We start from the raw sequence: 26,254 nt of genomic DNA, 5'->3' as shown, positions 1-26,254 counted from the left end.
GCATGAAACTGGAGTTGCAGCTTCTCTGTGTCATGGTAATCCATGTGTACACTAGCTCCTGTAGATGATGTGAACCTGAATTATTGCTACCACTTTCAAAGACAGGAAGATATTCTACTTGTCATAACTCCAGTCCTAAATTTTCTATTAAGCCAATTAAATGTAGTATTAGATTAAAACCATGTGTTTGAGGAGTCTAATCATCAAACTGAACTCAAAAACTATCATACTGTATATCACTCTATTTTTATCTAATTTATCTATTTAGAAGATTAATCTCTCCTATGGCCTATTTTGGATAATTGCGTTTATCTACAAAATTTATCTATGTCATCTAATGTTCACAAATGTCTTTTCATAGTGTTGCATAAAGTAGCCTCTATTGATTTTTTAAAAGTCTTCTGTTTTAATCTTTATACCCATCCTAGTCACTTCTCATTCTATGTATTCATAGTTTTTCCCTTTTATCTTAGTTGGGTTAGCTAGTAATTTAACTATTTTGTTCATTTTTTCCCCCAAAGAAGGAGCATTTGGATTCACTCTACATTTTTTTCTTACTTACTTTTGTTCCTTTTTCTTTTGTTGGGTACTCTGTAGTCCTTCTTCTACTTTTTCAATTGGGTGCTTAATTCATTTTTATTTTTTCATTATATTGAAATAAATCTTTAATGCTACATATTTTTCTCTGAAAACTGCTTCAAATATGCCCCATTGATTCTGATAGTTGTATTTGCACTATTCTTATTTTTAGGAAATTCTGCTATTTCTTTTTTTGCATCTTCTATCCTTCTCTTGGAATGCACTGTCCTTGGAAGCCAAATGCCACAGAAGAAAACCAACTATACTGAGGCCATCATGCTGTGAAATGCCCAAGCTATATGAAGAGGCCTAGAGTATGAGCTGCCAGTTGGGGAAAAAGAGAGAGAGAGAGAAGACAGAGAGTGTCTTATAGAGAGATCACTGAGGCTCCAAATATATAAGTGAAGAAGCTATCTTGGAAATGAATCTAGCTCTAGCCCCATCAGATGTTACCAAACAAGCAGAGACCGGCTATCCAGGCAAGCCCTTCCTGAACTCCTAACTCAAGAGATGTGAGCAAAATGAAATAGATGTTCAAAGCTATGATGTGTTTTACAGAAATAGACAACCACAACAAATATTTATTTAGAAGGTATAGAATGAGAAGGTATAGCTTGAGTGGATCAGTCAGTTAAGTGTCCAACTCTTGACTTCGGCTCAGGTCATGATCTCAGGGTATAAGACAGAGCCCTGTGTTGGGCTCCACATTGAGCATGGAACCTGCCTGGGATTCCCTCTCTCTCTCTGCCTCAATACCCCACTTGTTCTCTTGTTCTTGCTCTTTCTTTCCCTCTTTCTCTTAAAAAGAGAAGGATGAAATTTATTTCTTGTGAAAAAATATAAATATTTTTATGCTCAAAATAAATATTTTTCACATGCAATAACTAGAAAGCCACATTTTATCTTTCATTTCACAAATATATCTATTATCCATAACTAGCTATTCATTAATACATACTCTAAAAATAAAAGTACTGGATTTAGTAATAAACTCTTGTTAAAAATATATTAAATCTTTAAAATCAACTTTCATGTTAGCAAAATATTTCCTTCTTTCTATAACTTTTTTCCTCTCTACAGTTTCTTTTGTAATATTTTGGACCATACAAATATATAGATATGGTAGAAAACTTTAAAGTCTAGATAATAAAATAAACTACTCATTTCTGGCAAAAAGCATTATGGCCCAAGATATTCTGGTGGAGAATTTCACCTGGTTGGAACAGAGTTGGTGGCACAATTTTATATACATACACATATATTTATATATATGCTATAAATTTTATATTTAACAGAGCAGAATCAAAGAAAATATGGTTTTGTTCATTTCCACTTGAAGACACTCTCTTTCTCAGTGAGAGCAGAATCTATTTGTATTTTCCCAATTATTAAAGCAATCAAGTGTGGTAACCTGAGTTAACTAGAACTAAATATTTCTAACTGAAGCCAGTAATTTGATATCATTTATTAACTGATGTCCCAGGAAACATTGATATGTTGCCCCAATAAAGAAAACAAACTAGAGTCTATTACAGAGTATTTGTACCTAAAATCTTCCCCAAAGTGCACAGAACGTCATTACATTTTTATCTTAATGTTTTCAGCCCTTTAAAAACATTAATAGATATATTACTTAAATAAAAAGCTTTTTTATGCAAAATTCTAATATTAGTCGTGAGGAAATCTTAGGTTTAACATTGAAGGAAATTTATACACCTGAATTTCCGTTTTTTTTTTTTTTTAATTTTTATTTATTTATGATAGTCACACACACAGAGATAGAGAGAGAGGCAGAGACACAGGCAGAGGGAGAAGCAGGCTCCATGCACTGGGAGCCCGACGTGGGATTCGATCCCGGGTCTCCAGGATCGCGCCTCGGGCCAAAGGCAAGCGCTAAATTGCTGCGCCACCCAGGGATCCCTACACCTGAATTTCCATGTATAAAACTAAAACTCATTCTAAGAAAAAAAATTTTAATATATGAGACTATTTATAGTACAATTAGTTGATACCTTAACTTAGAATATACATGAATTAGAAATAACAATGTATATGTTATCTGAATAAATATATTTTATTTATGTATATCTTACCTTTCTATCATGATTTTAATTCTAAATTAAAGATTTTTAAAATGTGCTATCCTTTACAAGAAATAATTGGATTAGGAAGTCATTTTTTAAAGCAGAGACTGTTAGTCATTTTGACATTGTTGGCATGTTGTCAGCTGAAAAATCTACTGTAAAAATTTGATTGCTACTTACATAATCTACTGAACAGGAAATGCCTTTGTAAGAACCTTAAGACCACATATTTTATTGTTTAATAAAATGAACAAGTAATTGTAAAAACTACACTTACTATAAGATATTTGAACCTCCACAGAGTAAATGATTTTTAAAATATATTATTATTGCTCACATAGTTTAGTTGAACAGTTCTACGGTTATCAGAATTTTGGCTTATACTATAAGTGCACACCTGACCAAATATTGGCACGAATGTTTCAGTTAACAGAGTTACCAGAAGCATGGCCAATGTCACTTATCCAGAATTAACTATACATACATATATATACATATGTGTGAATATATATGTATGTTAACTATATGTGTATATATTTATATAAATATATGTGTATATATATTTTAAAGTTACTTTATCAGCTTTCTGCTAAATTTAAAAAACCCATCACTTCCAAGAAAGGGAAAATATTTAACTGAGAAGCTCTCCCTATGTAGTTATAGCATAGTTCAATATATATGAAGAAGCAATTTCTATCCATAATATTTTATGATTTTAGAAATGTGCATCTAATACTTTTTAATATTTATAAGTCTAAATTTTATACATTGCTACAGTTTGAATCATAGTGAATGATTAGTTAATGTTAACTAAAATGAAGTTAAGTTAGGGATAATGTTTATATTAGGATAAGAGTGGTAGAGGTTAAAAGAAGAGACACGGGGCCAAACTCCAACATTTTTGATATGACTAATTAATAATAATAAATAATAAAACAATCTATTTTTAAGCCACTTAAATAAGAAGATATTACCCAAGCAAAACCCAAAAGATATTTAAGCATTAAATTATAGTTTATTATGGGTATAAATTATAAAATTATATATTAAAGTGTAATCTGCCTATATCAGATCAGCCAAACATATGTAGACAAGTGCATATTTAAATATATGAAGGAAAGAGTTCAATATGCTGTCTCAGGATTCAGCTGAATCAAATAAATCATAATGGGATAACCTGTACTTATTATCAATCAATAAATACTAATGTTGGCTAAATGTTTTCTAGAGATAACATAACTGTCATGTCTTTTTCATAATTTTATATGCCACACGTGCAAGTACAGGTTTAAGCACAATAAATGATTGCTGAATAGATAAACAAAACTTAATGTTGATGGACAGATCAGGCCTGGAGTGTGTGAAACTTTAAGTGGCTGCATTTGTTTTATCCTACTATATATAGTCACTATATAATATTTAAATTATAATGGCATTTAATAGACTTTTAAATTCTGTATAATATAAAAATGACTATATTATTTAGAGAACTCGTAATGAGTAAGGAGTTTGAATGACCAGAGAAAGAAATTCACAAAAAATAATTTGTACAGATAAATTTTCACTTCTTTCTTTTGCTTTGCAGCAAGTACAAAGTGAATTTTATAATACATAAACTTTTTTCTGTTTAATAAAGTTATTAAAAATTATATTGTACTTTCAATGTTTTTTCCAAAATCCCTTCTCCTCTCAATTCCCAAAACACATAAATATATACTTTCCATCAACTAAAAGTATTCATTAAAATACATATTTAATATGAACTATTAAATATGTTTCTATGGTAGCTCATTTGCTGCTACAAGCAGCAAATCACAAAGTATGTTCAGTAAGAGACTAAGCCTACAAGAATTCCATCAGGAGTTTCCACTGTCATCTGCTGAAACTCCACATTGCACACTGCCATATTTTTTAAAGGCAGTGAAAAGTCTTATAGTGAAGAAACCTCTTTAATCTTGCCTAAACTCAGTGTTTCCAAAATTTATTTCACCAAAGAATCACTTTTGTCATTTCACAGAACATCCATTAACATACGTGCAACAAGTATAAACATAAACATCTTTGTTTTTGGAAATTCTGTTTTAAAAATTTAATTTTTTTAAAGATTTTATTTATTTATTTATGAGAGACACAGGCAGAGAGAGGCAGAGACATAGGCAGAGGGAGAAGCTGGCCCCATGCAGAGAGCCTGATGGGGACTCATTCCCAAAACCAGGGATGGGATCACACCCTGAGCCGGAGGCAGACGCTCAACTACTGAGCCACCCAGGCATCCCTGTAAACTTTTTAATAGTTGAACTCACATGGTCTTCCTCTCTACACCAAAGTCTTACCAAGATGCATTCAATTTCCTCTGTCTTCTTCAGCAATACTCTAAATCCAACCCATCATCATCATTTATGTTAAATATTACAGTAGTATCTTAGCTGGTGTCTCAAATTTAACTCTCCAATTAATTTTCCTCATTGAACCCTAAAAAATGTGTGCATATGTGTTCCTTACCTGATCAAAGCCCTTTAATTGTTTCCTGTAGAATTTAGAATAAAACATAAAAATAATAAACCTGTCATGAAAGACTTTGCAAGATGTTTCTTGCCACTCTCTTCCCACTAACGTCTGAACACACTGGCCATGTATAGTTCTTAAAACAGGTGACATCTTTCTCACCTTAGGTCTTCATACAAAATACTTTCTTTGCTGAAAATTCTACCTGGGATTTGTTTTATTTTGTCTCTCTAATTCCTGCTTATCTATAACATGACAGCTTAAACATCAGATCCTGAGAGAGTCCTCTCTGATCTCCATTCTAATCTGAGTCATACAGGGTCTTATTACACAATTTCAATGAAAATTAATCATGGCATTTGGAAATGCAGCAGATTAAAATGTTCTCACACCAGATGGTAATATGAGGGGAAGAATGAGTTAAGCAAATAATCGTATCCTATCAAAATCGTAATTCACACGAACTCACACAGAGATGAGATGGTAAGGTTCTCCTCAGAGAGATAAGACAAAAATGCATTGTAGTCATACTACCAGAGCCTCTTGTATCTTAGAGTTTCCATATTAGACAGATGGAGATTTAAGAGCTTAGCTCTCATGTTTTACAATGGATTTTTTTCTTATTTTTCTTATGATACACCTTCTGTCCTTGATTTCCTTTTTCATCATTCGCCAGTGGCTCAGCAGTGGCCTAGTACCATGATAATATCTAAACTACTTGGAATACCTACCACATTATTTTAGAGTTCCCATAAATTCACTTAGAATCCCTTTCTTTTTCTTTATAGCATTATAACATTTATTTTTGTGCTTATTAAATGTCTATTATCCTCACTGAACTCAATCTAGTGAGACCAAGAACCTTATTTACTTTCCTTAACTCTTTCCACTCAAAGAGTAGCAGAGTGCTTCAATAAATACTTGAGAACAGAATGAATTATTATATGAATCACCTACTGCATCAGTTACTCTGTTAAGAATTAGAAGAAATGTGATAATATATAGTCCCTTCCCATAAAAGGTTATAAATGCAATGGGAGAAGACAGAACATTAAACAAATAATTAGAAGAGAGTTTGATAAAAGCTATGAGGTACAGTGTACACCAAATAAACCTGTAGAGATGGTATATAATACAACATCAAAAATATTCTAAAGTTCCCTTACCTAACATAATGCTAAGAAGGAAAATACTCATATATATCTTCCACACATTTATAGATTTGATTGAATTAACCCATCTGTTTCTTTGAAAAAAAAATGTTTAATCCTCATAATGATCAGAACTACCAACCACAATGAAGCAACATGGAAATGAAGAATTCAAATAAGCTTAACCAAGTTTATATGGAATACACGTAAACAGAGAAATTACATTTCAACAATGTCTAAGGAAAGTTAGAAATAAACTTCATGTATATTATTTCTCACAATTATCTTTTCTGTCATATGAAATATTTATTTTCTGTTCATATTATGTCTAAAGCACGTAAAATAATTTCTCCATCATGTTTTTCAGAAAGGGGAAAATATATTACTAAATGTCTTAAGGGAAGCAAATTTCTCTTTTGTAACAAGGTTTTAATTTGACTAGGACATAAAGATCAGAGCAAGAATTGAATCATCTGCTTCTCTGATCCTTCTCTGTGGTTAGCTGCTCTGATAATTATCAAGTATAAAAAATCCCCATCAAAGGAACATAAGAGAGCTTTGCAAAAGTTGAAAGTGTTTCTCAGATAGCTCCCCACTCATCACTACAAAGGTTTCTTATATGGCACTGAAAAAACATTACTTGGGGCCATTTGTGAGGTATTAAGAACTCATCATTATTTCTATGTTTCAAGTACACAATATTTACTTTACATCATGGAAATAAAATCTACAGACAGAGAAAATATACACTCCAGCCCTCTTATTTGAACTTTTAGAGCTTTTTAGTTTGCTACTCATGTGTAGGCTGGTGCTGGATACCCTGATGTATGATCACCAGTCCGTTCTTCCTCTCTCTGTTACAGACAGACCTAGTCTTGGTTTCTGGCTAAAGTTGCTCATTATAGAGTCATTTTCCTCCAATCTCTTGTGTCATCAAAATAATCATAAAAGTCAACATTTATGATTGCAGTTTATTAGTTAAACTGTCTACTTTTTTTTTTTGCCCTTGTTTGGGACATTGGAATTACACAGTCATATGTTATTAATCTGCTTCTCCATTTCCTCATATGGTAGAGTTGCTGCTTATATTCAAACCATAATTATTTTATTGATATTCATACCTAAGTAACATAATTAAATATATCTTCAACTATTTATGTTTGTGTTCTCTGTTTATTAAAAATTTTTCAGAAAGACACAAGCTACTATAAATTCACCATATACCTCAATGTTCTTAGGTGTATACAACCGAATACATTCTGGGTAGGTTAAGCATAAATGTAATTTATCAAAGAATCTTAAAGAGCATACAGAACTTCAAAGAAGGTCAGAAATCCAGACTGAGAAACTGCTGGAAAATGCTCAATCAAAATGACTGCTTTGGCAAAAACAATATTGCCTCACACTTGGTCAAGACATTGCAGCTTTTAGGGACTCTATACCTTATACCCAAAATACTAAGAATGAACTCCAGAATATTCTCTACTGTTGCCCCCAAGAACTAAATGCTTTACTTACCAAAAGAAATATTCCCAATGTTCTTGCTTCCATCACCTCCAAATCCAAATCTCTTGCAATGCATTGATTAATCAAACTGAAGTCACATGTTTATGCCCTAACAGCATGACAGGCTAGGAATATGATCTTTGGCTTCTACTGTAGGGAAGTATTCTATGTTTTCTTAAATTCTGTATTTGTCTCAGTTCTGTCTATTGTCTATTGATACCCACTAACTACAGAGCCAAATTAATAACCAAAATTGTTTATATCTCCTTTATGATCCAGCTTTCATGAGCATATAGAGATTATATTACAAACTCAAAAACCAACTGGGACTCTAGACTCCCAACCATCTCCTTTATCTAACTCTTAAACCAAGCCTATATTTCTTCTGCCCTAAATCATCCAAAGTGGCACACTGAACAACCAGAGACTACCCATGTTGCCCAGAGCCTGATGTTATTCAACCTACCCAATCCTAAGCATTTCCCTTGCCCTGCCTTGTCTTTCCCATGAAAAACACAATAAAGGCTCTGGTCATGCTCTGCCCCCCACTCTTACTTTTGCTTGTAGACAAAACCTAGTGCTTCTCCAGTGTGGCCCTGCACACTATGTCATACTCCCTTCCCTTAGAAAATGTAAATGATAAATTCTTCTTTCAAAGGTAATTATCTCTTTGTCTGTTACCTTCTCATACCTAATTGAAACAAATTCCAGGATACAAATTTTAGAACAGAAGCCCAAGTCATATAAATCTGAAGAACTGTCCAGATACAGGACAAGTGTTCCAAAGATTTTGTATAGCCACAAATATGAAAAATAACCAGTATTATCTCATTTGTAAATGAGATCATTATATTAGTATAAAGTTTTCAGTTAATTAAATTTAGTAAGAGAAATTATAGCAAAATCCAATTTAGGAAAACCACCAATAGGTCCTTTATTTTTTTTTAAAGATTTTATTTATTTATTCATGAGAGACACAGAGAGAGAGGCAGAGACACAGGCAGAGGAAGAAACAGGCTCCATGCAGAGAGCCTGATGTGGGACTTGATCCCGGGTTTCCAGGATCATGCCCTGGGCTGAAAGCGACGCTAAACCACTGAGCCACCAGAGCTAGCCACCAATAGGTCCTTTAAAGTTGTCATTGATTTTGAGATAGCCACAAATCTGTGATGCTGACTAAAAACCCACTAAGAAATTCACAATGGGGGCACTTAGGTGGCTCAGTGGTTGAACCCCTGCCTTTGGCTCAGGTGTGATCCTGGGGTCCTGGGATTGAGTTCTGCATGGGGCTCCCTGCTGCCTATGTCACTGCCTGCTTCTCCCTCTGCCTATGTCTCTGCCTCTCTCTCTATCTCTCATAAATAAATAAATAAATAAATAAATAAAATCTCTCAGATTAAAAAAAAAAAGAAATTCATGGAGAAATGTGAACTCTTTTGCATATGCATCAGGTTTTAAAGTACCTTAATCTAAGAGCTATGGGAAGACATAGCATTCTCTCTTAATCTCTGTTAATAAAACACTCTTCACCTGATGAAACTTAAGAGTAGTATAATTAAAAGATTTTAAATGATATCATGATTCAGAGTTATCTGGTGAAATAATTATGCAGATTTGTGTATGTAAAACAAAATTACAGAATCATAAAATCAGAGAATCTAAAGATGCCTACCCAGTGTAGGAATCCACTTAGTGACATCTTTGAAAGGCAGTAGTACAGATTCTGTTGCAATATTTTCAAAGGCAGAGATTTTTTTTTAAAGGCAGAGAATTTTTGAAGGCCATTTATCCCACTGTGGAGCAGTTCTAATGACTACAAAATAGTCCCTAACACTGAGTTTAAATTTTCCTCCCTTTAACTACCACCTACTGCTTCTGGTTTTGTTTTCCTAACCCCATAATTATGTCTGTCCATCAGGTAAATCTTCAACTATTTGAAAACAGTTTGTATGTGATCACCTTATACCTTAGTTCTTTATGCTAAATATCAACAGTTCCTTAACACCTTCTAGAACATACAATGGTTCTAGAGCTCTCATGAGCTTGATGATCCACCTCTGAATGACTTTTAATCTGTAAATATTTCCTAACAAATTAAATTCTCACAATTCAGATTTATACTCTGGTGATCAATCACCAGGTGATCAATCGAGGATACAATGGGAGACCATCTGTGATCCATACCTGTAAGCATGAACATCACCCCCTATTGACACATATAGGTCTTACGAAACCCTAAAGTCACTTTAACTAATTGCCCAAGGTATTTGCAAGGTTCAGTCACATCCCATTAAAACACAAGACTAGGGGCACCTGGGTGGCTCAGTAGTTGAGCATCTGCCTTTGGTTCAGAGTAGGATCCCAGGGTTATGGTATCTCTCGCATCAAGCTCTCCACAGGGAGCTTGCTTCTCCCCCTGGTATGTCTCTGCCTCTTTCTCTGTGTCTTACATGAATAAATAAATAAAATCTTTTTAAAAACATAAAAATAAAAAATAAAATAAAATAAAATAAAGCACAAGGCTAAATGAATGACAACGAAGCTAGTAAATTTATCAAAATAGGAAAAGAGTTTAAGATTCTTGTTCCCTGTGAATCAAGTTTCTCTTCAATTGTTAACGTCTCCCTTTCACTTGTTCATCAATCAGTGGTTTATATTCCAAAACACAGCTAGGGGTTGACTTAAAGCTTCTCAGTCTAGAATTTCTGAAATTGAACTCATCTTCTCATTTGGAAAACTGGGATGGGGTGGTCTTTCAGGTCTCCCATTCTTAGAGATGATTCTGCAAGCAGAATGACCACTTTATTCAACCTCCTAACCTGTTAGTTGTGTAGGGGCTGAGAAATGAGAATCGGAAAACAGGTCTCCTTCTTTTTATATTTTTACGATGTGAACTTTGCCCTACCCAGTTTGTTTTTTTTTTAAAGAAATGAGCTTTTATTTATTTTTATTTTTATTTATTTATGATAGTCACACACAGAGAAAGAGAGAGAGGCAGAGACACAGGCAGAGGGAGAAGCAGGCTCCACGCACCGGGAGCCCGACGTGGGATTCCATCCCGGGTCTCCAGGATCGCGCCCTGGGCCAAAGGCAGGCGCCAAACCGCTGCGCCACCCAGGGATCCCTGCCCTACCCAGTTTGAAGATGACTCAACTTACTGGGAAAGGCACACCCACAAAGTGGCTAAACTATGAGTCTCTTTCCTCTGTCATGTAAGTTATATCACATCATCTCATCCAGGACTAGCACCGGGATGGGATGAAAGTTCTCTTTCAATCCTTATCATTTTTATTAATCAGAAATCAGGTGAAAAAGATCTGCTGAATCTGGAATTTTAAAAAGACTTCTTAATATTCTTATAAATCTATCTCTAATTACTCCTATTGTTCAATGGTTTTAATGTATTTACATTGAAAAGGGGGGAGTCCATATTCAATTAAAATGCTGATCAAGAAATTCATTTATTTTCTGTAAACCAGAGGACATCACTCATAGTTTTCTTAAAACATCTTTGTCCTGTAACTGTGTTAGTAAAAGAAAATGCCTTTATTTTGGTGACATTTCTTTCACATGAACCTATGATTAACTTTCTGAAATAAGAAAAGAAAATCTTTTTATTCCAGACATAAAAATACAAAATTGTTATTTTTTTGTATATTTTTTATTGGAGTTCGATTTTCCAACATATAGCATGAGACCCAATGTACATCAGGTCAAGTGCCCCCATCAGTGGCCGTCACCCAGTCACCCCATCCCCCCACCCACCTCCCCTTCCATTACCCCTTTGTTCATTCCCCAGAGTAGGGAGTCTCTCATGTTCTGTCTCCCTCTCTGATTTTTCCCACTCATTTTCCCACCTTTCCCCTATAATCACTTTCATGACTTTTTATATTCCTGTATGAATGAAACCATATGATTATTGTCCTCTGATTGACTTACTTCATTCAGCATAATACCCTCTAGTTCTATCCATGTCAAAGCAAATGGTGGGTATGTGTCATTTCTGATGGCTGAGTAATATTCCATTGTATACATAAAGACCACATCTTCTTTATCCATTCATCTGTCGAAGGACATCGTGGCTCTTTCCACCATTTGGCTATTATGGACATTGCTGCTATGAACATCGGGGTGCAGGTGTCTTGGTTTTTCACTGCATCTGTATCTTTGGGGTAAATCCCCAGTAGTGCAATTGCTGGATCATACGGTAGCTCTATTTTTAACTGTTTGAGGAACCTCCACACAGTTTTCCAGAGTAGCTGCAGCAGTTCACATTCCCACCAACAGTGCAAGAGGGTTCCCCTATCTCCACATCCTCTCCAACATTTGTTGTTTCCTGTCTTGTTAATTTTCCCCATTCTCACTGGTGTGAGATGGTATCTCATTGTGGTTTTGGTTTGTATTTCCCTGATGGCCAGTGATGCAGAGCATTTCCTCATGTGCTTGTTGGCCATGTCTATGTCTTCCTCTGTGAAATTTCTATTCATGTCTTCTGCTCATATCATGATTTGGTTTGTTTCTTTGGTGTTGAGTTTAATAAGTTCTTTATAGATCTTGGATACTAGCCCTTTATCTGATATGTCATTTGCAAATATCTTCTCCCATTCTGTAGGTTGTCTTTGAGTTTTGTTGACTGTTTCTTTTGCTATGCAGAGGCTTTGCACCCAAAAGCATGAGATACCTAGGAATGAACCTAACCAAAGAGGTAAAGGACCTATACCCTAAAAACTACAGAACACTTCTGAAAGCAATTGAGGAAGACACAAAGAGATGGAAAAATATTCCATCCTCATGGATTGGAAGAATTAATATTGTGAAAATGTCAATGCTACCCAGGGCAATTTACCCATTCAATGCAATCCTTATCAAAATACCATGAACTTTCTTTAGAGAGTTGGAACAAATAATCTTAAGATTTGTGTGGAATCAGAAAAGACTGCAAATAGCCAGGGGAATATTGGAAAAGAAAACCATGGCCAGGGGCATCACAATGCCAGATTTCAGGTTGTACTACAAAGCTGTGGTCATCAAGACAGTGTGGTACTGGCACAGAAACAGACACACAGATCAATGGAACAGAATAGAGAACCCAGAAATGGGCTCTCAACTCTATGGTCAATTAATTTTCTACAAAGAAGAAAGACTATCCACTGGAAAAAGGACAGTCTCTTCAATAAATGGTGCTGGGAAAAATTGGACAGCCACATGCAGAAGAATGAAACTGGACCATTCTCTTACACCATACACAAAGATAAACTCAAAATGGTTGAAAGATCTAAATGTGAGACAAGATTCCATCAAAATCCTAGAGGAGAACACAGGCAACACCCTTTTTGAACTTGGCCACAGCAACTTCTTGCAAGATACATCTATGAAGGCAAAGGGAAACAAAAGCAAAAATGAACTATTGGGACTTAATCAAGATTTTTTTTATGTATATTCAATGGATTGCTATTGTTAAAATAACCAAATTAGGCCCAAGACAGAATTGTTCATGCTATGCTCCATGTCAGCAAACTAAAAATTAACTAACTTTTTACGTTTGGCTCTCACAGAAAAGGAAGGACCTGATCAAGCATTCAGTGTCTGCCCGCTCAGCACACATCACCTTGACCTGAATCCCAGACTTCCTTTTGTTCCACATAAGGGAAGCAACCCTGCCTTAACCAATCAGCAAATGATGGTATAACTTCTTTGTTCCTGCTCACTTTTGACTTTTATAAAAACCTCTCACTTTATACAACTCTTTGAAACTCCTTTTTGTTTTTTAGACTAGATTCTTCCTGATTCATGAATCACTAAATAAAAGCCAACAATATCAGTAAATTGTAGAAAAATTTATATTACACTAAATCATTTCTATAGATAAAAATAATAAAAGTAAATTTGTAAAGCTCTAAAAAAATCATAAAAATCTTAGATAATTTCTATTTCTAATTACCAAGATTAATTATGCTTTGTTCTACTTAACTTTTTAAGTACTTAAACCCCAGCCAGCATAAACTACCAAAAGCTAGATGAAATGGAATCACCTTATACAGAAATGCTATAATAGTAATCCCAACTTTCTAAACCTTAATAAAAGTATGGTAGGAAAACTTTGGTTGATTTCTTTTTAAAATTAGTCATCTGTTTAACGTGGATAATTTAGGTTTTTAAGGGAAATTTCTTAAAAATACTCTACTGGATTATTTCTAATGTTATAAAAATAACAAACCCGTTTTCTCAAGGGTAATAGAAAAATGAAATCCCCTTTCATTCCACCACCAAGAAATGTCCACTTTTACTGTTTTGGGCAATAACTTTAAATACACAGCATTCAGGACATTAATACCCTTTCTTTGCCCATGACAGATAGTGATGATTAATCATGGTATTACAAACCAGTGATCATAGTATTTGCCTATGTATAGAACTCAATCCAATCAATATTTATGTATATTTCCATTATTTGTATATAGTACTATACAACATATTTGGGGTTTTTTTTTGTTTTAAATTTCCTACTTAAGAAGTCAAGGATATATCCCTCGGATATGAAGGTTTTGTATAGCACCACTTCAAAAGAAAGCTTAATATTCAATTCTACACTTCATTGTGGGAAGCCTCCTAAATATTTTATGTTATAAATAAGTCCATGAGGAACATCCTTGAAGCACATGTACATGTGATGTGGAAATCATTTTCATTAAAATATTTCTAATATGTACTGCTAAATTATTAGAAGGTTTTTTGAAATATCTTTTTGTTTGAAATATTGAAAGTCTGTGAGAAATGACTGCTTCTTACAAAGTTAGTTCCTAGAATCTTCTCCAATCCTATTTAAAGGTTTCTCTGAGGCAGGAAACCCAGTAGCTTTGTTTTGCCAAGAGTTAACGCTCTTCTATAATTAAAATTGCAAAAGGTATCCACCCTAAAAAGAAAAAAAATAGTTAGTGGCAAAAACTTCCTTTCTAGCTAGATGAGTCAAAAATGAAGACTAAAGAAGAGACTGGGACATTCCAGTAAAAGAATTTATAAATAGGAATCCTAGAATTCCACACCTGTGCATACTAATAAATGTTAACAATATTCATTCAACTTTGTAAAGAGTAAAATGTAGACAGATTTAGGGAAACCATACTTGAATATAGTGTTTTAATCTTTTGTGTTTAACCAGGTAACCAGTGACAGCTTCAGTTACCCAGCTCCTATTATGCAAATGAAACTGAAGCCAGAAGTTGTGCACCTGTGCTTGCCTCTGGACTTAATATTTCTAATGAGTTCGTAAATCCTGTTCTACAGACAAGCCTGTGAGATTGCTCAACTCGGATTACAGTAGAGCAGGTGAAAAGCTTTTCAAACGGAGACAATACTTTCAAGGAATTCAATAAGGCATAGTATACATAAGGTTTAGACATTGTCGGATGGGAAACAGACACAACAAAAGTATGGTAAATTATTAAGATGTTTGTTAGTACTGGGATGCCTGGCCCAGTGACACTAAAGAAATGAGAAGAAAAAGGGAAAGAACACTTCACTATTCACAAGGTTTCTCCTCGTGGGAGGTCCTTTGTACTCTCTTGGCAGCTGCACTTGATGCCACTCTATAAGACCTGTGGTCCCTTTAGCTCTGTGTAGTTTCCTTCCTGCTTTATAAACAATGTGTTCAACTCACACTTAATTTGCAAAATTTTTCACTGTGTTCGCCAAACAACATACAGAGCTCTGAATATCAGCGGAAATAATAGCTACAATATTGATAATAGCAGTTAACATGTAATTAGCTCTTAACATGTATCAGACATAGGCTACGGGATTTCAGGGGATTTATAAAATGTACCTATACTATGTCATTTAATCCTGGGAAGAAACTAGTGAGAAAGTAATTATTAATCTTATTTTACAGATGAGGAAACTGAGGCTTAGCTGGATTAGCCAACTGGCCCAAGACCACACAATGACTAAGGGACACGGAAAGAGACAATCCTAACTCTACCCAACAGTACTGAGGGTTGAGCAAGATAAATATACTTTTCTAATCTATGTGCCAGAATGTGGCAATGACATGAACAAAAGCCAGGACATTTACAAGGGACTAATGACTATTTTTAATACCATGTTCTCTTCTGACAATCTTTTTCCCAACATTTAGCAATAAGTATCTAGAAAACTCTCATTTTCCCTTATGCTAAGTTCTATTATTTAACAAATATAAGTATTTAACTTATATAAGAGACCGAACTAATGGTCACCAGAGGGGAGGCTGGTGAGGGGAGGGGTGAAATAGGTGACAGGGATTAAAGTGGACACTTAACCAAGATGAGCACTGAGTAATGAAGAGGATTAGCTGAATCACTATATTGTACACATGAAACTAACAGAACACTGTATGTTAACTCTATCGGAATTAAAATAAAAAACTAAATGCTCAAATGATATTTTAAAATATCTCAGATCTAAGTAGGTAGAAGAAAAAAGGCAATAGGAGAAAGCGTCATGTCACCTTTGTCTCAAAGAATCTTTCCTAGAACCTTACCAGGAAATTTGTGCACCTCTGCTTGCTTCTTGCAATGGCCAGAATTGGGTCACATGGCCACATCTAGTTGTAAGAGAGGCTAGTAACATATTTTTTAGCTGAGCACACCATCACCGTGAATCACAGCAGAGATCTATCTTTAATGAAAAATAGAATTGATATTAAATAGGTCACTATCAGTTGACTATCAGTCTCATACACTAGTCTTTCTGATTTTTCTCTGTAAATTTTGAAAGATGACAAAAACTATAATTATTATAATTATAAATTGGAAAACTGTATCAGCTACAGGTGGTGCCTAATTTCCTGGGATGTGACAGTTGAAAACAAATATTTGAGCCAAGAGCTAAAATATTAAAAACTAGTAAAATTAACAAGCCCTTGGTTTCACATTTAAGAAACATTTAAAATTATGCTCTAAGCATTAAAAAATGTATAAACTCAAGTATAAAGGTAAAACTTTTTAAAAATTTGATTTCTTTCCCTCACATTTCACATCCATTTTTTGAAAGCTCCCTTCAAAGTATGTCTGGAATCTGGCTGGAGCTTTCTACATCCACCCTTTCACTATCATGGCCCATGCCATCCTCATCTCTTGCCTAGATTATAAAACTAGTCTTCTAACTGGTCTCCCCACTTCCCCTTTGCCTTTCAAAACAACCACTACAGTCATGCTTTCAAAATGTAAATCTTTTTATTTGCCTTACTTTAAGTCATCTAAAAGATCCTAATCTTTTTTCAGAAGCAAATTTCAAGTTTGTATATTGACACAAAAGGCTGCTGTCTACCCACAGGCCACAGATCTTGAATCTCACTTCCTATCAGCTCCCTAACTTACTCACTCTAGCCACTCCTTGAAGCACATGTTTCCCTCTGCACTTGCTTCCACTCCCTGGAGCACTTTCTCCCCAAATGTGCTTTGCTGTCTTCTTCACTTCTTCTTAACCTTATCAATTAGGCATTGCCTGACATGCTATGAAAAACGACAGCACATCCTCTCTTCTCTAGTGCATTGGACCTACCTTTCCAGCTTTCTTTTCCTCCACTGCCTTTACTACTGTGTAGCACACAATACATGTCTTGTCACTCATTTATGGTCTCTCTTCTCTCTACAGAGTAACCTCCATGAAAGCTGGGACTTAACTTTTGTTAACTGCTGAATCCCTGTCTGTGGAACATTGCTGGCATGTAGGAGATACTCAATAAAAATTTATCGAATGACTTGATGGACATCATTATTTAAATAAAAAAAAAAACAGGAAAAGCCTTATAGTTCAGAAATAGCAAAAGACACACACACACACACACACACACATACAAAGCAAACCAAAAAAATTGGATTATGGCTTAATTAAATGATTCTCTCTTTTGAATGTGATTTCTACAAATGATAGCTTCCAGAAAATATCCTCTTGGTAGCAGGGTACCCAAATTATTTTAAAGTACCTTAAAATCATTTCACTTGACTGTTTCAGGAAGTATCTGTATCTTATACAAAAATACAGATGGTCTCCAGCTTATGATAGTTGGACTTAATATTTTCAGCTTTACAATGGTGGAAAAGCAAATTACATTCAATGGAAACCATACTTTTTGTTTTTTTACTCATACTTTGAATTTGTATCTCTTCCCAGGCTAGCAATATGCGGTACAATACTCTCATGATGCTGGGCAGGAGCAGTTAGCAACAGCCATGTGATAATCCCCAAGGTAAATAACTGATACCCATACAATCATTCTGTTTTTCATTTTGACTATTCTATAAATTACAAGAGATAGCAACACTTTAGTAAAAATTAGGTTTTGTGTTAGATGATTCTGAGCAACTGTAGGCTAATGGAAGTATTCTGAGCACATTTAAGGTAGGCTAGGCTAAGCTCTGTTGTTCAGTAGGGCAGGTTATTAAATTCATTTGGACTTACTATATTTTCAATTTACAATGGGTTTGTCTGGACATAACCCCATCATAAGTCATGGAAGATCTGCAAATACTATTTCTGAAAAGAATCTCCAATATTTACAGAGTATATTTGAAACTCTGCATTTCAAATTTTGAAATACTATAATCACAGTCACAGATATATTTTCAAAATATTTTTGTGATGTCATTATAACTACATTCCAAAGCAAACATCTGGAAGTTCAAATTCCTTGCATACTTCATATAAATATTTTTACCCACTAGTTGAATGTGTGATCTGCTCGGCTAACTCACATGCATCTTAAAAATTAGTATTTATAGTCTATAGGGAAAAATATTTCAGCTTAAGTGACTGATACAATTTCTTCCCTCAAGTCACATTCATTTTTTTCTCCATGTCTTCAAACACTGTTTTCAAAACAAGAGGTTAAGTGTTTTACTTTTTAAAATTTTTTTAGGTTAAGTGTTTTAAAATTTTGTACTGTATTACAAAAAGGAAAATATGCTATCATTTTAATATAGTTAATTTGTGTATATTTCACTTGCTTCCTTTGGGTCTATAAGTCTGCTCTATTATCTCCTGGGTATGAAGAGGTCAGTGCAATACTCCCTTTGCCCCACTAGGTTCTTAAAACTTCCATTTGCCAAGAAAAGGTAGGCATTGTATCTAAATAGTTAGAAAGCACAGGTGAACAATGAGTTCTTACCTTCATTCTATGCAACCAGAAAAGAAAAAAAAAAAACTAAATATAACAGCTCTAAAATAGTTCTTTAAAACAATTCTCTGAGAAAATTCAGGATAAAAACGTGTTTTTCTTAGCCACTGAGAGGACTGGATTTCAATGATTAATCCGTATCAGTGAGACTCAAAAGCAAATTAACTCTACTTGAAATAAGCAAAACTATCATTGCAGATGGCCAGGAAATAAACAAGCCAACACATACAATAGCATTTAGTACTTTTTGGAAAATCTGTATTATGCTAAGCTAATGTTTAGAGAATAAGGACACAATTCATCTTATATGATGCAGTACACTCTAAAAATGAACCAGTCGCAAAAGACCAGACATAAGAACACATGGTCAGAGAGAGGCGCAGGTGACTGACGGGAGCCTGAAGAACCCACCAAGAGAGAAGAAGAAAGGCAAGCTGCCCCCAGATCACAGAAAGTCTGAGAATCACTGAAATGTTTCAATGAGCTTTTAGGAAGATTGTTTTGGCTACATGTGGTGAGCAGATGGCAATTTTGCTTTCTAAAGGCAAGCAAAGAAACTCGTGGGAGTAACCCAGTTCCATGCCCTGAAATAAGTGCGTAAAGAATGATGATCTCGGGGATCACTAGATGGCTCAGCGGTTTGGCGCCTGCCTTCGGCCGGGGGCATGATCCTGGAGTCCCAGGATCGAGTCCCACATCGGGCTCCCTGCGTGGAGCTTGCTTTTCCCTCTGCCTGTGTCTCTGTCTCTCTCTGTGTGTCTCTCATGAATGGATAAATAAAATCTTTTTTTTTTTTTGGATAAATAAAATCTTAAAAAAATAAAATAAAGATAAAATAAGATAAAGAGATCTCACTTGAGATCAATACGGTAGAAAATGGTAGGACTTGGGAATTGTTTGGGTAGACCCAGAAAGGAGAAAAAATGGTAAAATAACAGAAGGATATTACCTTCTTTCATGGGACACAGAGCAGATGGTGATGCCATTCACTGAAATTTAAATACCAGAAGAGTGAGACGTGGAGAGAATTGAGTTTAGTTTAGAATATATTGTCTTAGAGACTCCCATAAGGTATTCAAGGTTAAAATCCAGGAAGAACCCTTGTCTCTTCTCATCCAGTCCACAAGCAAATCCTATTGGCTCTAACTTCAAAATATATCCAGAATCTGACCTGACCACTTCTCACCATTTCCTCTGTTCTGATCCTAGTCCAAGCCACCACATCTGTCTCTGGGATTACTGCACAGTCTTCTAAATTGGCCTTCTTGCTTACTCCCTTGTCCCTTCACAATTGATTTTCAATATAGCAGTCAGAGTGATACTTTTAAACTTAAGTCAGATTGTGTCATTAGCATGGCCTGTAATGTCATCCTCACTCCCGCACTCTTGCAGCTCTGACTTTGCCCCCCTCACTGTGCTCCTTGCCATTCCTCAAGCAAGCCAAGCATTCTCCCATCCCAGGGCTTCCTTACATTTTCCTCCCTCTGTCTGGAACCCTCTGTGCAGGATATCTGCATAGCTTGTTCCTATATTCACTTATAAGGGATGTCTTCCCACATAAACCTGTCCTGAACATATCTACAATATCACTTTCTAGTCATTTAATTATCCTCATTTTACTTTATAATACTAGTACTACCTGAAATTGTATTATGCATTTGTGTATTGATTGCCTTTATGACACAAATAAAATGAAATGGAATGAAAAATGTGTGAAAAAAATTAGTCTCTTTGATCACTATTTCCATCACTTAGAAAAATTCCTGGTACATAGTAGGTGTGTGGAAAAATATATTTTGAATGAATTCAAGATGAGATATTCAATAGCCAGTGGATATATGAACATGAAAAGATCCTAGTCAACCCGAATAGATTTGGAGGTTCCTAGATACAGTAATGAAGAACATGAGAGCAAATGTTTCCCTAGTATTTAAGTGCCTGACAACAGCAGGAGAAAGCTACTAATACATAAAAGTCTCCCAAATCTGAATGTTGGGGTTCTACCTTTCTCATATAGGTTTTGTTCTCATATTTGTTTGATTCTTTTCAAGTTTCCACATACTGCTAACAAAAGCAATTGAAAGAAGCCACAGAGACCTAATAAATTCTGAAAAAGAGGGGTCACACGAGACAAGGAGAAAGTAATGGCTGGAAGGGCAGAGTGAGACGGGGCATGTGCTGTCAGTGAAAAGGAAAACCAAACAGACCAGACCTGCTAGGGCAGCAGATAAGGGAAATAGTAATCATTCTGTGAAAGAAATGGGGAATGGCCTAATAATAATTCTACCTTCAACCTCTGATTCTGACTTTGCATACTGTCCTCTAACCAGCAGAAAGTCAGCAAGGGCTTTTATAAAAGGTAGCAAGTGATGGAAGTGGTATTTTAGGAAGACTAAAAAGGCCCTATGCTTTCTTTCTTTCTTTTGCTTCATTTCCAATACCTACAGGCACACAGACATTGTAAGGAAAGATGCAGGAAATAGAAAAAGGTCACAGATAAATTCTTATAATATCCTCCTGTCTCTTTCTAGCTTGATTTATCATGAAAACTGCTTCCAATATGAATTGGATATTTTTTTACAGAAACAAATGTTACTGTGAAAATTAAAAATTCTTACTAGAAAGTGCTCAGTGATTTTAGGTCAAACAAGCATGATATGGCACTGAGGAGCACATTTCTGAGCAGTGATGATAAGTTTATGCAAAGAGCAATTAACAGTTTCTAATATTTCCTGATTACGCTTGGCATGATCCAGGTACTCTGAAAAAGCAGTTGTGTGCATTATCTCATTTTATCTTCATAATAATAGATGACGTAGATACCAGCTTTGAGAAAAATGTAGCTTGAAAATTTAAGTAACTGCTCTAAGGTCACAGAGCTGGTGTCTTGTTCTCATCCACTACACTTCACAAAGACATGGAAAAAGTTCAAAACACTTTTTGCTGAATTAATTGTAACATCTTAAAATAAAAGCCTTATCTATGTGTTTATTCAAGAGCTAGATATTAGGCTCTTAGAATGTGCACAGTGCTAGACGGGGCACTAAAAACCATATAAAACATGATGTAATAAAAGAACTAAGTCAATCCATTCTGCTTCTATATCAGTTAGTTGACTAGTTTTCATTAGAATCACAGCATATGCTTTATGAATTGTAGAATAATCTTATTTATGGAAATAAGAGGACCAAACACAGGAATTAAATAATGGAAATACCTCATTTGACTTGAATTTATAATGTGAAAGTATAGGGCGGGTACAGATATAAAAAATCTACACTCACTAAAAACCATTAGGATATTTAAAAGGTTTTACTTCCATTTTCATTGCTAGGACAAAGTGATGCTGAGGATGATACATAGATTTTTAAATTAAATTTTTTCTTTATTAAGTATCCATTAGAAATATGTCACTAGTCTCTACAGATTTATGATGTTGATTTAATATGTATTAGTAGAATTTGCATAAAATATTCTTTTTAACTGGGTTTTGGAAAGATTTGGGGTCTTAAGACAAAAGAGAATTATTTTTCACTTTGACCTTATGTTTTTTATATAATGAATTTTCTGCTTTTTGTGCCAAAAAGTCATCTTTCAAGCTACTTTCCAAATGAATACATTTTCTTAATTTATTGATCAAAATTGCTGCACTATTAATCTCAGTTGAAGTTTGCTGAGTATTTAATTGAAGCCTTGTGAAAATCTGTCTTAGTCAGTTTGGGTGGCTATAACAAAACACCATGGACTGGGTATCTTATAAATAAAAGACATGTATTTTTCACAGTTCTGGATGCTGGAAATCCAAGATCAAGGCACCAGCATGGTTATGTTCTCTGGACAAGAGCCCTCTTCCTGGTCATAGCTGGTGTCTTCCCTCTGTATCTTCACATGGTGAAAGGAGCCCAGGATCTCTATGGAGCTTCTTTTAGAAGGCACTAATTCCATCCACGAAGACTCCAGTTTCCTCAATTTATCAACTCGCAAAGGCCCCACCTCCTAATAACATCATGCTTGGGTTTTAGGACTTCAACATATGAATTTTGCGGACACAACATCCAAACCATGGGATCCCTGGGTGGCGCAGCAGTTTGGCGCCTGCCTTTGGCCCAGGGCGCGATCCTGGAGATCCGGGATCGAATCCCACGTCGGGCTCCCGGTGCATGGAGCCTGCTTCTCCCTCTGCCTGTGTCTCTGCCTCTCTCTCTCTCTCTCTCTGTGACTATCATAAATAAATAAAAATTAAAAAGAAATCCAAACCATAGCAGACTCCAAACAGAGGATCCAACTAAGCTACACCCAGACTCTTGACCCACAGAAATTGCACAGTACATAACTGTTAAATAGTGAATATATGTAACTATTCCTATTTTAGAACCAGTCAATATTAGAAACCAAACTTAAAGTATCCATATCTATTATATGACTACAATTTCTGAAGTATCTCTTTGATCAATTATTCATCTACTAAGAGAGAGAGAGAGAGAGAGAGAGGTGATAGATAAATACGTATTATGTGCTAGGAATAATGCTTCATGCTGAGGCCAAATAGTAAGCAAAACCAGACATAGTCTTGCCTTTGTAAACTTTATCATCTAGTGGTAGAGAGAGAAACTATTCAATTCAATATATACTCACTTATAACAAGGGGACCACTATAAACTCTAAGAGAAGAAACTTATCCTAAGGGGAGTTCACATTCATAGAGGTCAAAAAGTTTCTCTGGGTGAAGATGAGTAATAAGATCTTTTTAGGTTAAGGAAGGAAATACATACAGAGACTTTGTAAATTCTGATAAGCTCCACATTTTGTGGAGCTTTTGAAGGCCCTTGAAAAAAACTAAGCAAGAATGGGACATGAACTTATTTGCATTCCAAGGAGATCACCTTGGCTATGTAGTAGAGAATGGATTAGAGAAGGCCAGATTGGATACAGACAAACTCATTAAAGAAGATACTGCAACAATCAAGGTAAATTATGATGACACAATAAAGATAGAAAAGGTGACAGAATGTAATAGAAATGAATAAACATGCTAAGATGAGAATCACAGATGTTGGTGATGCACTGGTTTTCTACTACGGCAGTAACATGCTAAGATGACCCACAATAAGTCATGCTTTTATATAATCTACTTTCCTTGAGTACAGGTAAAATTTATGACTTGCTTCTAACCAACAGAATATGGCAAAAGTAATGGGATTTCACTCTTTATTACATTATGTCATAGAAGATAGTCTTAACAAACTGAAAAGGAGGGATTCCTTTTGACAGCCTTGAAGAAGCAAATGCCATAATGAAAACTGCTTATAGAGAGGGCCAGGTGGTAGAGAACTGTAGGCAGCCTCTAGAGCCTGAGGACAGTCTCCACACAATAATCAGCAAACAGCCAGGGTCCTCAGTCATACAGCCACAAGGAAATGAATTTTACTAAGAACCAAAAAGACCCTAAAGTATATTCTTCTCTAGTCAAGCCCTCAGATGAGAGTAAAGCCCTGCTGACACCCTGACTGCTGCTTTATGGGATCCTCAGCAGATGAACCAACTAAGCTGTGTCCGGACCCACAGAAACTATCACATAATAAATGTGTGCTGCTCTAAGCTGCTATATTTGTGGTAATTTGTTATATGACAATAGTACATATAGATAAAGGGAGATGATACCTAGGTTCTGGCTTGCATAACCAGTGTGGGTCAATTAATGAACAAGTAATGATAAACATGCAAGTTTAGAGGCAGGGGTTCCACAGTGAGTTTTGCTTTGGGCATGTTGAATTTGAAGTTCCTCAAGATACATAAAAGGCATGCCAATTAGACAATTATATTTATGGGGCTGGAGCGCAAGAGATGCCTCAGGTTAGGTCAGTAGTGATTTTGCTCCTCGGGAACATTTAACAATGTCTAGAAACATTTTTTTTTAATTGTCACAACTGAGGGTTATTACTGAGGTTGAGTGGGAGAAGCCAAGAAGTTGCCAAACATTCCATAATACACAAGACAGATCTCCTTACCTGCCCCCAAACTCACAAAATTTCAATAATGTTAAGGCTGATAAACTGAACTAGATAATTAATTTATACATTTTTGTGTAGATGATGTATGTATGAGTAGGTGGGCATGGATTAAACTGTCTAGACAAAAGCATAGTAAAAAGTCAAGACAATTTAGAATTGAGCCTTGAGCCTTCAGGAAGGTCAACATTTTATGGGTAGGTAGAGAAAGATCAACCCAAAGATGGAATTGCAAGGAAAGTAGAAGAAAAAGGACTATATTACACAAAAGTTTGAGTTCTTCCAAAACTTGTCTTAGGTTCTTCCCTTCTAGGCTGTACTTTCCTTCAATGAGCTCATCCACTATTGAGTTTCAAAAGAATTGAGTATTCCAGGGTTAATCCCAAACCTTGGCTGTTATAAAACTCAGTAGTGCATGATTTGATTCCTATTACTATGTTCTCAGACACCTGTGGATTAGTATGAAAAAATCACCCAAGTTGATTTCAGTCCTTAATTGGGAAGAGATTTATGTATGCATCTACAAGCCAAGGAACATCAAAGGATTGCTGGCCACCATCAGAAATTAGGGGAGAGGCATATAACAGATTCTCCCTCAGACCCCTCAGAAGGAATTAACACTACCAATATTTTAATTTCAGCTTTCTATCCTTCAAAACTGTGAGACAAAAAAATTCCGTTGTTTTAAGTCATTCAATATATGGTACTTTGTTAAGACAGCCCCCTAAGGAAACAAATAAAGGAGGTCAGAGCAGTGTTTTGGAAGAGTGGAATTAGGGAAATGTATTAAAGATGCATAGGAGAAAATACGTTCTGGAGATATTTATGATATAATATTGGCAGATGTTGGTAATTGACCAGAGATTGTGAATGGGGTTATGGAAAGAGTCCAGGATGACTTCTGGTTCTTAAGGGAGACATGGGTGAACCCAAATGATAAATAAATATTGAAGAATCTACTTCAAGGGCGACATGAGTTCATTTTTTCAAAGGATTTAAATAATAAAGTAAAGGAAAAGATAGGGGATTCAAAAAATAAATTATGGGAACACTGGGCAAGTGATAGGTGTCTAGTAGTTATCCATCCAGGGGCAAGTGATCATCAGTGAGAGTCTTAATATCCTCAAGTTCTCAGCAAACAGGCGCCAATCTCTACTGGGAAAGCTTAATGTGTTCTGGTGAGAAACAAGCCTCAGGGTCCTAGGGCTGTCTATGTCCAGATATAGACAACTGAGGGCTCATCCTTTCATATACAAGGTTGAGCTC

The 26,254-nt window shown here is 35.4% G+C and overlaps 1 protein-coding gene and 2 long non-coding RNA genes across 19 annotated transcripts in view; 1 reads left to right on the top strand and 2 right to left on the bottom strand.

Annotated features, from left to right (window-relative positions):
* Positions 1 to 26,254, bottom strand: part of CFAP299 (cilia and flagella associated protein 299) — a 622,454-nt gene that overhangs the window by 412,327 nt on the left and 183,873 nt on the right. The gene's annotated exons all lie outside the window — the stretch shown is intronic.
* Positions 9,873 to 24,533, top strand: LOC112646570 (uncharacterized). Of its 2 annotated transcripts, none has more exons than XR_007407868.1 (3): positions 9,873 to 10,011; positions 17,978 to 18,053; positions 22,765 to 24,533. It is a non-coding gene; the product is annotated as an uncharacterized LOC112646570 (long non-coding RNA). The 2 variants fall into 2 exon arrangements; XR_007407867.1 differs by lacking the exon at positions 9,873 to 10,011 and adding an exon at positions 14,965 to 15,151.
* LOC112646576 (uncharacterized) overlaps positions 13,036 to 26,254 on the bottom strand; it is a 58,714-nt gene continuing 45,495 nt past the window's right edge. The window contains exons 2-4 of the long non-coding RNA XR_003127736.3: positions 16,344 to 16,480; positions 14,615 to 14,738; positions 13,036 to 13,194 (exon numbers count right to left, since the gene is read on the bottom strand). This is a non-coding gene — a long non-coding RNA (uncharacterized LOC112646576). The remainder of the gene's footprint in view (positions 13,195 to 14,614; positions 14,739 to 16,343; positions 16,481 to 26,254) is intronic.

The sequence above is a fragment of the Canis lupus genome, chromosome 32, assembly GCF_003254725.2.
Source record: "Canis lupus dingo isolate Sandy chromosome 32, ASM325472v2, whole genome shotgun sequence".
Classification (NCBI taxonomy): domain Eukaryota; kingdom Metazoa; phylum Chordata; class Mammalia; order Carnivora; family Canidae; genus Canis; species Canis lupus.
The sequence above is the reverse complement of the archived record's forward strand: the minus strand, read 5'-3'. Positions and strand labels throughout refer to the sequence as shown.